Here is a 12,779-nt window from a genome sequence, read left to right on the forward strand (position 1 = left end):
TGTTGTTTAAGCTACATCCTGTTACAGCAGCCCACACTGGGCAAGATAGTGCTATCCAAAGAAAAGGTAACAAGTCCAATTATTCACTACATTTTCACATATTTGAAAGGTGTATGCAAATAGTGTGTTGCCAGTAGTTCTTTTTTTTTTCTTTTTTTTTTTTTTTTTTTTTGAGACAGAGTCTCGCTCACGCCTGTAATCCCAGCACTTTGGGAGGCCGAGGAGGGCGGATCACAAGGTCAGGAGATCGAGACCATCCTGGCTAACATGGTGAAACCCCGTCTCTACTAAAAATACAAAAAATTAGCCGGGCATGGTGGTGGGCGCCTGTAGTCCCAGCTACTCGGGAGGCTGAGGCAGGAGAATGGCTTGAACCCAGGAGGCGGAGCTTGCAGTGAGCCGAGATCGTGCCACTGCACTCCAACCTGGGCGACAGAGCAAGACTCCGTCTCAAAAAAAAAAAAAAGAAAAGAAAGAAATTATATTAAATCACTCCCTGGGAAGTCAATTAATTTTCTGTAGAACAAGTGCAAAATAATAGTTACCAAGAAAAAATCTCATTAATTTGGTCACTAAAAGAAGAAATCAAAATATAGACACATCTTCTAAATCATACCCAAGTAGCAAAAACAGTACACACTGTTTGCAAGATGCTGGAAAAAGAGACTCCATGATAAATGTTGAGTTTAGCATAAAGCAGGTGGCTTTTATTCTAATTTATTAATAGGCAAATTCCTTTATCACATGATATTGTTGGATACTATAATATCAGTAATACCACATATAAGAGCACTTACTGCTGACAGTTACCGCAGATGTTTTCATTTGTAATTTGTCTAAGCCAGTGCTTCTCAACAGGGGTTAATTTTGCCCCCCAGGGGACATTTGGCTAAATCTAGAAATATTTTTCATTGTTATAGCTGAGGAGGAAGAAGGACAAGAGAGTGCTACTGGTGTCTGTGTGTCAAAGCCAGGAAATCTGCTAAAATCCTAAAGTGAAAAAGCCAACCCCCACAAAGAATTTTCTGACCCAAAATGTCAGTGGTGCTCAAGTTGAGAAACTCCGATCTCAACCACTGATACACAGAATATGAATCAGCTGTATGAGGAGAGCTAGAGGAGGGGATGGGGGGTGGAGGAGAGGAGGAGGGAAAATGATAAATGAAGGGCTTGAAGACTTTTTGTTCTTTTAAAATTGATGCTGTAGAACAAGAGATGTTGTTGTAGCTAAGATAATGATTACTTTCTGACTCATGAAGCTCAGAAGGCATCTTGCCCTCCATATGATGAAAAGCCAGATATTGGTACAGCCTGCTTGATTAGCAGAGGTTAGGCCAACAACTGACTGTCGAAATAAATCATGAAAACTGGGAATATGGTCACATTGTGGTCACTGAAAGATCATCTTTTAAACTTCTCTTGGAAAGAAATAAGCCCAAGTTCACGATTCTCCTTTCCCACTCGGAAGAATGCAGTCACTCAAGGGGAAAAGTACTTACTTGGGGTTTTGAAAGGAGAACTCAAGTTAATTCTTTTTTCTTGATGAAAGTTATGTCAGGAAAGGCCATTTTTACCATTTCAAGTTAGCTTAACATGGGTGATATATCACATTGATATTTTGAAGATGGATTTTTCAAGGCAAAAGCAACATTCCCACTGGGTGGGAATGGAGTTCAGAGGTGGGCTTGCTGCCATTTGGGGGCTCTCTTATCCACCTCCTAACCTCGTGCTTTGGAGTTAACCTTGTGAGAGACAGCAGGTGGCAGGGGGCCTTCTAACAAAGCTAAACTGTGTTAAAATAATTAACTGGGACGCTATCAGGCTGAGGCAGCTGCAGCATCTTGGGTTCCTACTTAAGCAAATCAGAACCCAACTCAATGCAAGCAGTAAAACAAAACGTAAGCCTAACCAATCAGAAACAGCCAACTAACTTCTATCTAGGGTCTCTCCACTTTAACCAATCAAATATTTTCTTTGTCTTGCTTTCTTAAACACTTTATGAAAGGTTCTCCTGAAGCCGCTGCTGTATAGCACCCAACCACCTGTCATCCAGTGCAGCCCTGTTCATGAACTGCTGAATGCTCAAATAACTGTGTTAACATTTTAATGTGCCTGAGTTTATCTTTTAACAACTCTTTTGCTTCCCCTTCATCTTTCTCTCCTCCATAAGAAGCTTCTAATCTCAAGTGATAATATTTCAACCCCACAATGGGAAAGAGACCAGCCGACAGGAGAGTGGAGTAGACAATCCTGCATGGGGTACCCAGGCTTCTGAGCCTGAAGTAACTTCATAGAGTCCCACACACCATTCAGGGTTAGGGAGCAGCCACATGTTTGTTCTCCCATGTAGCACAGAGGGGAGCAGGGATGGAGCTGAGAGCCAGCAGACCTAATGTGCGAGGGCCAGGATGCCAAAGCAGATACAGTGGGGACCATATGACTCAAGACCAGATAGGGATAAGGACACATCACTGGGTACCAGTGCAGACCTATTACATCCCTATGACTGATGTCTCTCACCACTACCCTACTCCACCCCTGCCCCACTGTTAGATAATGGGTGTCTGAACTCAGATACCTTTCCTGAAGGACACTGGGAGGTGGAAGAATTCTAGACTTAAATTTAAGAAAGAAAGAGACACAGAAAATTCTTGAAGTGACTGAGTTCTCAATTGGTAAGACTGTACTTTACGGTATCAGGTGAAACTGAACCTCAGGATTGAGACTCTAGTCTCTAGCAATGATAGTAATACTATAATGATTATAATAAACAAAGCTTCCTTTCTTGCAAAGCCGGGTTACAAGGCTTGAAAATGGGAGCCAACCCCCACCCACCCTACACACCAAATTTGTGCAGAAATGTAGATGATGAAAATAAAATGTGGATTTTTATTCTATAGATGGGGCAAATCTCAAGTGAGTAAATACTTACCCTGGAGTCACCAAGATCAGACGATTAAAAACCAAAACCTGAGGACAGCCATTTTTGCCTTGGCTTTCATTCAACTACCATACAAGCACATGCTCAATGACTATGCAAGAAGTGCTTTGGCCTCAGAGACATTTGGAAAGCACCGAGGACAAACATCTGTAATTTAGAACGTTTCCTTGGAAGAGATCATTTGGGCATTGGGGTCTTCAGAAGCACTAGAATTTCCTTTACAGAAAGCAGGGTGAAGGCAGGAACTAGAAAGAGGAGGTGGTTAAAAGAAGCTGGAGTTCTGAGAAGCCTGTGGATCCTTTTTAATAGAAGAAAATAAGCAGTTTCCGACAAGTTCTATCTTGAAATTTCCGTACAGATGCAAGTTCCCAGAAAGCAGCAAGTTAATCCCGGCAAGTGATAGCTATAGTCAAAGCAAGTCTTTTTCTCCTGGCAACGGGGAGAGGGCGTAACTACACAATTCCCATCATTTTTAAAGCCATCCTTTAAAGCTTACCCCAAAATTAAGCACACACCCCACTCACATAAATCAACTACAGAGCTCATCAAATGTTAGAACTGAGAAGTGCTTCCAAAATTATCCAGTCTAGAGACCTCATTCTGCAGATAAGGACTCAGACACCCAAAGACAGTGTGCCCCACCCATTGTTACCAAGTCAGTTAGAACTGAAAATAAAACTCTGGTCTTCTAATTCCTAGTGCAGACCACTTTTATCCATTGCTATCATTCCAAAAAAACAAAAAACAAAAAAAAACCGGTGGCGCTGTTTGTTCATCCAGTACTGACTTTCTCCAATATGACAGCAGGACACAGCAAGGGAACAAAACATAACAGTGTGAGTTGGAAAGAGGTAAGTGGACAAGAGGCTTCAGTCAGGTGGGCACTGGCCCCCGAGTGAGGAATTAAGTTGGTTCCAACAGTCTGGAGCAGTGGTTTCCAAATGTTTTGATCACAAGTCATTAAAAAGTTTGGGCATTAAACTTTTTAATGACATGTGATCAAAACATTTGGAAACCACTATATATATAAACGTGTGTGTGTGTGTTTGTGTGTGTGTGTGTGTGTATATATATATATAGAGAGAGAGAGAGAGAGACAGAAACATAGCAAAAGATAGGGAATTTTAAAAGATGATATTTTTAAAATAAATTTTAATAGAAGTTGACATGGTATAGGTGAATCACTATAACAAATATATCTCCCAGATTTCAGTGGCTTGACAGAATAAAGTTTCTTTCACATGTTGGGGTTGGTAGAGAGGGCGCTGGCCCCTTGCATTCATTTGAGGATGCAGGATCTTTCCATCTCATGGCTCTTTCATCCTCTAAGGCCTTGGAATTCTCTTCTTTTAACCAAAGAATGGAGAAAGAGAGGAAGACTTGAGGCCTGCATGGTGCAAGGGGACTTAAGACCTAGACCTGGAAGAGGCAACATTATGGCATCATGGCTGCCCTGACTCCATTCATCCAAAGGCAGTCATGTGGTCCCAGCAAGGGAGGCTGGGAAATGTAGTCTAGCTTGGGAGGAAATGGCAACGAGGTTTAGTGAATACATAGCAAACTCTGACACAGAAATTCAAGTCTCCCCATATCCCAGAAAAGTTTTTGAGCACCCTGCAAGGTTGCCCATTTGGAAAGTATTCGCCTAGAAGACTAGGCATAGACTGACCATGTCAGCCCCTATTCCTCTCCCACAGAGCAGGACTCCCTGAGGAGAGCCAGATTTGGGGCTAGATGGGAAGATGTTAATAATAACTAGCCTTACTGACAATTTACCCTGTGTCCAGCACCAACTAAGCAGTTTACACGCATTAACTCATTTAATCCAACAAAAACTCAGTGATGTAGATGCTATTAGTATCCCCATTTTCCAGATAAGGAAATGAACTGAAGCCCAGGGAGACTGAGTAACCTGCCCCAAATCACACAGTGTCAGATGTGGAATTTGATGTCCGTCACTGGCTCCAGAGTCAGTGCTGTCCGTCACTACCTCGTACTGAGTCTAGAGGGAAAATGGGAGATAATTCCCAGCTCTGCAGGCTTTCCACACCAGGTAAAGACAGGACAGAAGAGCAGCAGGCTGGGGCTGAGGTGGGTGGGTGCCATGAGTGGAGCTGTACAGGGAAAGCAGAGTCAGACAGGATAGGAGGGTGAGCACAAGGTAAGAGTGAGTGAAGAAAAGTGAGCTTGCAGAGTCAGGCTATTGGAACTCAGTCATGCCATTCAGGAAGCAAGCGCAGCATGGAGGACTCAGAGAGCCCAGGTAGTGCCCAATGCCCAGAGGAGCCCCTTGCACGCTGGTCCCTGTCCTTGATTAAACTTGGAATGACAACTGGGAAGAAGTCAGCCCCACAGAGGTGGCCAAGGCCTGCCCACATCCCAACTGCTCCCAGAGTTCATGCCTGTTTCATCCCAGGACAAGCTCAGCTACTCGCCTGCCCTGGCAGCAGGTTCTGAGTGTCACCAGCACTGCAACAGCCCCTGTGGTATGCTGGGTCCTCCAGGCTCACTCTGGCTCTTCTGATGCCCTAGCACCTTGGGCCGCCTTCTAAGGAGTCCACCTGTCCTGGTCTCCACGCCAAATGGACCTAATTTACCCAGGTAGAAAAACTCTCAGTGGGTGGCTCCAGGGTACTGTCTCCACTGTCACCGCATCATATTCTAAGCCAGTGGGTGAACAACCTCGGTTCTGGCTCCCCTTTGAACGTGATCAGAGTCTGTCCATGGGTAAGAAAACAGACTCTGTCAGATCATGAGTTCTTGTGTTGCTCCTGCCATAACTTTGACCTCCAGCAAATCACTCAGTGCCTCAGTTTCCCCACAGTAAAAGTAGCTCAGAAATGTGATGACTCAAGCCCCCAAGGAAATTCTGGGTAGTTTTGTGTGTCTTCAACACTGCTGAGTCTTTTTTCCAGGTGGCTGGATGACAAATCTTCCTCTAGGATATGTGGGGTTGTAATTTGCCCTCAGAGATGCAGGTGCCCCAGAGGTCTCCTTTAACAAATGAAAAGCCGGTCTCTGCCACATGCCAGGATGCTTGTGAACATCACACAGGCCACCCTAACCCTGTCACAGACCTTCCCTGCTCTGGTGGCTATTAACTCTCCTTCTGAGAAAAACCTCTGCTGATCGGAGCCCACATTTTGTTCAGGGATCCAGCCTGGGCTATTGCCCCAGCTCCAGGAAAGAAGGAGCTGCATGCCTTCTCTGCTTCTATTCTGAATTTTTTTTTTTTTTTTTTTTAAGTGGAATCTCGCTCTGTCACCCAGGCTGGAGTGCAGTGTCACAATCTGGGCTCACTGCAACCTCCACCTCCCGGGTTCAAGTGATTCTCCTGCCTCAGCCTCCCAAGTAGCTGGGACTACAGGTGCACGCTAACACGGTCGGCTAATTTTTGTATTTTTAGTAGAGACAGGGTTTCACCATATTGGTTAGGAGGCTGGTCTCGAACTCCTGACCTTGTGATCTGCCTGCCTAGGCCTCCCAAAGTGCTGGGATTACAGACGTGAGCCACCATACCTGGCCCATTCTGATTTTTTAAAAACTGTCCCACATATCAACCCAGCATGTTACCACCTGTTTTAACCAATTTGTATTGGAAGTAATGGACAGAAAGTGTTAAGCTGTGCAGTATATTATGAAATATGACCAGCCCACCCTGGAACACTTTGCAAGGCTCTGTCACCTCCACATCCTACTTAACCCTTATAGCTGTCCCAGGAGAGCCCATTCCCTCTACCATCGTATAGACACAGAACTGCTGCACAAAGAACAGAACATAAGCAATTTGGTCAAGATCACTGAAGCAACTGGGATTCGAACCTAGGACTTGCCTGACTCCAAATCCCAGCTATTAACACCTCACCCTGCCTCATCAGGAGGAGAGAAAAATTACATAAGCCAAGGAGAAGTGGTTACATGGAAAGCAAATAAAGAGGGGAAGTGAGTGATCTCAGCCATGGAAGGTTTGACAATTCAGGCCATGCAATATATGCTTAGTATTATGGTAGACTCGCTATTTGACTTCTTTGAACTTGTGAGATCACTTTTATTCTATAATTTACTTATTCATTCTTTCACTAAGAATTTGCTGAAAAATTACCATGTGTGAAAATGTCGTGTAAACTCTTCTTTTTTTTTTTTTTCCCCCCCTGAGACAGAGTCTTGCTCTGTTGCCCAGAGCTGGAGTGCAATGGTGCGATCTCGGCTCACTGCAACCTCTGCCTCCCAGGTTCAAGCAATTCTCCTGCCTCAGCCTCCTGAGTAGCTGGGATTACAGGCGTGCGCCACCACACAAGGCTAATTTTTGTATTTTTAGTAGAGACAGGGTTTCACCATGTTGGCCAGGCTGGTCTGGGAATCCTGACCTCATGACCCGCCCACCTCGGCCTCCCAAAGTGCTGGGATTACAGGCATGAGCCACTGTGCCTGGCCACGATTATTAATTTTTAAACCTTGTGAGAGATGCAAAAGACGTCTGCCCTTAAGGAATTTATAACTTGTTGAACCTAGAATACATATTTCCCTTCTTAGAACAAAAATCAAGCATCCTCTAATAAAAGTGGGAAGGTACAGGATGTAGCTAAAGCATTTCTGTCAGGGTTTTCCCACTGTCCCTTCCTATTCATCACTGTCCCTTCCCGTTGACTCATTTCAACTTGGGATTCACTATGACCACTAGATCCTCTTCCTCCTGATTTCTCTTGAAGTTCATTCTAACCACCTGGACATTATTTAATCCCATATGCACCATGCCCTCCTTCCCAATCTTTAACTGACTTGGTGAGCTATTAACAAGAGTTCTATTTCACCCAACGACTCACGGAGGAAAGAAGAGAACCTCATATTTGTGGGACTGGCCACAGTATGCACCCAGGAGCTGCAGGACTAATGGCCACTCCTCAGAGAGTCCTTGAGGAAAGTGAGGCATAACAGAGAGGCTAACTGCAGTAAGTGGGCTGAGCCTGGCCCGGTTGCTCTCAGCCTTTTCTGCCACTCATTTCCATCAAAAGCCTGCCTTAAGGAGCAACGGAGTTTAATGAAGCTATCCACAATGGGGGCAGCCAGCGGTAGTGGGACTGAAGTGGAAATCATGTGAGTTAGGTGAAAAAGTATAAACTGGCCAGATTCAGGGAGCTGCCACCCAGCTGGAGAACAGGTGTAACCTCTCAGTGGGCAGAGCTGCACAAGGCCAGATCCTCTCCCTCCTAAGTCACGAAAGGCGCCCTCTGGCTCCAAGAGGAGGAGAGGGAACCAGACCTCACTCCCCAGGCCTGAGAAGGGTCACCACTGAGGCACAGCCCTGGAGGGAGCTCAGAGGCCTCATCGCTCCCCCATCTCTCTCCATGTCCTTCCCACTGTGACCTCCTTCAACAGTGTAATCACTCAGCCTGTTAGGCACTAAGTAGTAAAACTGGTCAAACTTTAAAACCACTTTCCATTACGAAGGCCCAGAAAAAGATAAAAGATGAAATTAAATGGGGGCGGGTGGCGGGGCACAAGAGTATGATTGAAAAAAACACAGATAATTTCTGGAATTGGATCTGTAAAGCCTTACACATTAGTCCCCGCCGTCGGAAGTAAGGGCCTGTCATTCTGTAAAGGGACGCAGCCACACGCAGAGGAGAAGGTGGAGGCCTCCACCCCTTCCCTCTTCGTCCCCGCCTAGGAGGGACCGTGGTGCCAGTAAAAGAGGGACTGGCTGGCCCAGAGCCTTGAGGATCCCCTCCTTTGTCTGGAACCCTCTGGCTCACCTTATCCTTCCTCGGGGCCGCATGGCCCTGCCCCACAGAGCAGGCGTGCTGGGGGCTGCTTGGCCAATGCAGGAAAGCGGACGCTTGCAGGGACCGCGCTGCTGCCTCTCTTCTGCCCTTTTCCCCTTAGTTTTTCAAGTTCCCTGTTCGTTCTTTCTTTCTTTCTTTCTCTCTCTCTCTCTCCTGAGAGGAGCTTCAGATTTGTGGGTTGTTTTTAATGCATTCCAGATGCCAGATGAAATTTTGGCCCGGGCTCACCAGTTCCTCTGCTGTTGGGACTCTCCCCACCTCTCCTCCAGGCCCCAAAGCCGCAAGGAGCGAAATAGGCGGGCGGGCGCCATCTGTTGGCAGTTGCCTGGAGCCGTACGAAGAGGTGGAGAACTAAGGCGGGGCCCGGTTTCCTGTAAAGAGCTCGATCCGTGATCCTCGTGAAAGAATTAACGTCTACCTGATGAAACTTCCTCGAGGGATAGCCCGGGCAGCGGCTCACGCCTGTTATCCCAGCGCTATGGAAGGCGGAAGCGGGAGGATCTCTTGAGCTCAAGAGTTTGAGACCAGTCTGGGCAATGCGGCGAGACCCCGTCTCTACAAAAAATAAAATAAAAATAAATTAGCCAGATGTAGTGGCACGCCTGTGGTCCCAGCCACTTGACAGGCCGAGATGGGAGGACCGCTTCAGCCCAGGAGGTCGAAGCTGCAGTGAGCTGTGACCACGCCACTGCACTCCAGCCTGGGCGACAGAGCAAGACCATGATATTTCAAGAAAAGTCCTTGAGGCAAAAGGTGACATGCTTTAGAACTCCTCAGTGCTTAGACATGAACAGTGAAGGGGACTGAAGATTGCTGGAACACAGTGCAGAACCCTCTTGGTCTCATTTTGTTGCCTCATTATGTTCTATTTCAACTTTCAAAAAAATTGCTGGCATTAGAATGTCGAAAAATTGGTGACATTAGAATGTCAAATTCTTTGAAGGATGGGGATTTTTGCATTCAGTTTTGTGCTCACCAAAATAAGCTAGCAGGAGATTCTGTGCAAGTTAACTTATAAGTACATGGTTTGCTGAAATCTAATAAGTAGAGGAGAGGGAAATGTAAAGTAAATGAAGCAAGTGGAAATAAATGGTTGTTACTGTTAGGAAAAGGCCATCGTAAGGCTTCATGGCTAGCATGCAGGCCACCGAAGTTCTACCTCAAACAGAAGGAAGCTCTTGTAGGAAGGTGAGTTATGGTAGGGTTCTAGGAGGAGTGGGTGTCAGCCTGTTGGAAGGGGGAATGGGAGGGCTGGGAAGGGTGGGAGGAAGTGAATGAAGTTCTAAAGCCAGGAAGCTAGGCACAACTCTGTGAGTAGTACCAAAACCCAAGGATAGTTTCTCAGGGATACTCAGAAAAAAGAGCCCAGTCTCCTGAGAGCAAGCATGCAGCCTTGTCTCCACGTTTTCCCCTGAACATGGTCCTGTCCACCAAATCAGGCCTGAGGATCCTGAAACACCTCCAGGCCCTGGGCCCTCACCCACTAGACAGCCCAGGAACCAGGGGCCTAGGACTGAATAATGGGAAGGTCTGGTACTGGGCTTTATATTCCTGCATTTTCAACAGGAACAAGACTGTGATGTGTGGGGGTTCACACCCTTTCTCCCTCCCTTTTCCTCTCAGAGCCACCTTTGTCTTTGCCAATTTGTCCCTGGGGTTTGGTGACACAGAGGCAGTGGCCAGAAAAGAGAGGCAGAATTGGAGTTGTGGTCATGGGGCTTTTGCTTCTGGACAAGGCTAAGATTTACTTAGATGTGAACATAGAAACAAGGAGTTGCTGGAAGAGAAGAGCTGCACTTTGGATGGGTTTATTAAGAGTTGAGAGCGCAGAAGATGAGGCAGCTTTGGAAATCAGCTGCAGTAGCGTGAAGGATACTGAGAATCATTTCAATAAAGACAATTTTTTTTAAGAGACAGGGTCTCGTGCTGTGGCCCAAGCTAGAGTGCAGTGGGGCGATCACAGCTCACTGAAGCCACAACTTCCTGGGCTCAAGCTGGGACTACAGGCACGCACCACCATGCCCAGCACATTTTTTAAATTTTTTTGTAGAGACAAGGTCTCACTATTTTGCCCAGCTTGGTCTCAGACCCCGAGCCTCAAATGATCCTCTCTCCTCAGCCTCCCAAAGTGCTGAGATTACAGGTGTGAACCACTGTGCTCCACGGAGGATGAGGTTTATAAGATAATTTCTGGTGCATCAAGAAGGTATTTTCCTCCCCTCCCACTGACCTTCAGGGGCTTCATGAGGGACCAGAACTTGGAAGGTACTTTCCATTGATCTTCTGGAAGAAGGAGAGGGTCCAATAAAACCGCTGTTTATTTGAGTCAGCATCACGCATAGCCCAGGCCACACGGACCCGCAGTTATATACTGATTACACATTCAATGCATGTGCGTTCTCAACACTGAAGAGGTAGTGGTAATGAAGGCAGCCATGGAGCTATAGTCCTAGACGTTTTATTCCTTTAATGTTTAAAGCAAACCTATCCAGCAAAACAAAGGAGGCAAAACAAAAACAAAACAAAACAAAAACCAAAAAAACCCTGCATGTCAGTGTTTAGAAAAAAATCTGGACTATATGTCATTCCAATATTCATGGAAATCTTTGATCCAAGGTGTTGTTGATGAGCCTGTGGGTGGGCTGGGAGTTTGTTGGTGGACCTACAAGGCTGTGGAGCGCGTGTCAATTCTCCCACCAGTATCAAGCAGTGACGCCTAGTGGGTTAGAGCAGAGATTCTAGATCGAGACATTCCTGGGTTCAAATCCCAGCACTGTTGCTTCCTTCCTGTATAACTCAAGAAAGTCTTGGCTTTTGCAGATACCGCCACCGCTGGGAGCCCCATACTATCAGCCGTGGTCAACCCCACCATGTTCTTCAACATCGCCGTCAACGGTGAGCCCTTGGGCCGCATCTCCTTTGAGCTGTTTGCAGACAAGTTTCCAAAGACAACAGAAAACTTTCGTGCTCTGAGCACTGGAGAGAAAGGATTTGGTTATAAGGGTTCCTGCTTTCACAGAATTATTCCAGAGTTTGTGTGTCAGGGTGGTGACTTCACATTCCATAATGGCACTGGTGCCTCTACGGGGAGAAATTTGATGATGAGGACTTCATCCTAAAGCATACAGGTCCTGGCATCTTGTCCGTGGCAAATTCAGGACCCGATACAAACGGTTCCCGGTTTTTCATCTGCACTGCCAAGACAGCGTGGTTGAATGGGAAGCAGGTGGTCTCTGGCAAGGTGAGAGAAGGCATGAATATTGTAGAGGCCATGGAGCGCTTTCGGTCCAGGAATGGCAAGACCAGCAAGAAGATCGCCATTGCTGACTGTGGACAACTCTAATAAGTTTCACTTGTGCTTTATCTTAACCACCAGACCATTCCTTCTGTAGCTCAGGGAAAGCACCCTCCACCCCATTTGCTTGCACTATCCTGTCATCTTTGTGTTCTCGCTGCAGTTCCCTTTGGGTTCCATGTTTTCCTTGTTCCCTTCCATGCCTAGCTAGATTGCAGAGTTAAGTTTATGATTATGAAATAAAAACTAAATAGGCCGGGCATGGTGGCTCACGCCTGTAACCCCAGCACCTTGGGAGGCCGAGGGGGGCGGATCACGAGGTCAGGAGATCGAGATCATCCTGGCTAACATGGTGAAACCCCATCTGTACTAAAAGTACAAAAAAATTAGCCGGGCATAGTGGCGGGTGCCTGTATTCCCAGCTACTCGGGAGGCTGATGCAGGAGAATGGCGTGAACCCAGGAGGCAGAGCTTGCAGTAAGCCGAGATGGCACCACTGCACTCCAGCCTGGGTGACAGAGCGAGACTCCATCTCAAAAAAAAAAAAGAAAAAAAAAGGCTGAATAACAAAAAAAAAGAAAGTCTTTATCTTCTTATGCCTCCATCTTATCTGTAAAGTGGGGATAAAAATAGTACCACTCCTTTCGAGTTCATGTAAGGAGTAAATGAATGAGTAGGTGAAAGTGTTAGCATAGTGACTGCCATATTGTAATGTTTATTAAGTGTTAGTTACTAGCCAAGCAAGGAGAATCATCTCTTG

General features: G+C 46.2%; 1 protein-coding gene and 1 pseudogene across 2 annotated transcripts in view; one reads left to right on the plus strand and one right to left on the minus strand.

Moving 5' to 3' along the window:
- CDRT4 (CMT1A duplicated region transcript 4) overlaps window positions 1-9,054 on the minus strand; it is a 73,326-nt gene extending 64,272 nt beyond the window's left edge. For both annotated transcript variants that reach the window (XM_054456459.2, XM_063655885.1), the window contains exon 1: window positions 8,695-9,054. The gene's annotated coding sequence lies outside the window, so the exon portion shown is untranslated. The remainder of the gene's footprint in view (window positions 1-8,694) is intronic.
- A 1,087-nt stretch (window positions 9,055-10,141) lies between these two features.
- LOC129017489 (peptidyl-prolyl cis-trans isomerase A-like) lies at window positions 10,142-12,067 on the plus strand (annotated as a pseudogene).
- Window positions 12,068-12,779: the final 712 nt, after the last annotated feature.

This window comes from Pongo pygmaeus, chromosome 19 (genome assembly GCF_028885625.2).
Source record: "Pongo pygmaeus isolate AG05252 chromosome 19, NHGRI_mPonPyg2-v2.0_pri, whole genome shotgun sequence".
Classification (NCBI taxonomy): domain Eukaryota; kingdom Metazoa; phylum Chordata; class Mammalia; order Primates; family Hominidae; genus Pongo; species Pongo pygmaeus.